Genomic DNA, 788 nt, shown 5'->3' with positions numbered 1-788 from the left:
AGACTTGTGTCGTTAAAATTTCGTCGGAACGAAGTTACGGAAAAATCAATAAACAAACGGAGACGTAACAACATCTTCTTTGACATATCTTAACACGTAATGTACTGGTATAGATCTTAACTAAATAGTTAAGTGTTATTATTTAGTTTATTTTTAACTTAATATTTAATTATTGTTTATTTTTTTAAAACAGGAGTGTTGAAGATTGATTGTTTTAATTAAAAATGTTAGTTGTGAAAATTTTCGTTACGTAACTCTGTACGAGTGTTTGCACTTACAATGTTGTCTAGGCTTTACCAATATAGTTGACGTCACGTTACTCAAATCTTCTGTATTTTTCTCGTTATCTTAAGTGAGTATAGTTACCTTACAGCGCATAGTTTAGAGAAAGTTCGAGACTTCAGTTGTGCAATGTATAAATATAGATGACCAAGTGAGTGCAAGTGAAGTGAAGTGAAGTAAAGTAAAGTGAAGAATAAAGTAAAGTTCAATCAGACAAAATTATAAAACATGAAGTTAGTCGGCGTGTGAGTGATTATCCATAACGGGCGATATCTTAAAGTGAGTTTCACAGTTTAATAGAGATAAGGAGAATAATTTGTCTTGTCAAAGGGTGTTCTTCTAAAGCAATTGATCTCGTCTGTGTAGACTTTGACGAAAAGGAGACATTTATTTAAAGTTCTAGATATAACTGTGGTAATCCACTGGGTAACGTAAGTGAATTATTCACTGATAAGAGTAGAATAAAATAATTCGTCTTGTCAATTGGATTCTAAAGTAATTGAATC

This window comes from Limulus polyphemus, unplaced genomic scaffold, assembly GCF_000517525.1.
Source record: "Limulus polyphemus unplaced genomic scaffold, Limulus_polyphemus-2.1.2 Scaffold1345, whole genome shotgun sequence".
Lineage (NCBI taxonomy): Eukaryota > Metazoa > Arthropoda > Merostomata > Xiphosura > Limulidae > Limulus > Limulus polyphemus.
This window is presented reverse-complemented; position numbering follows the sequence as displayed.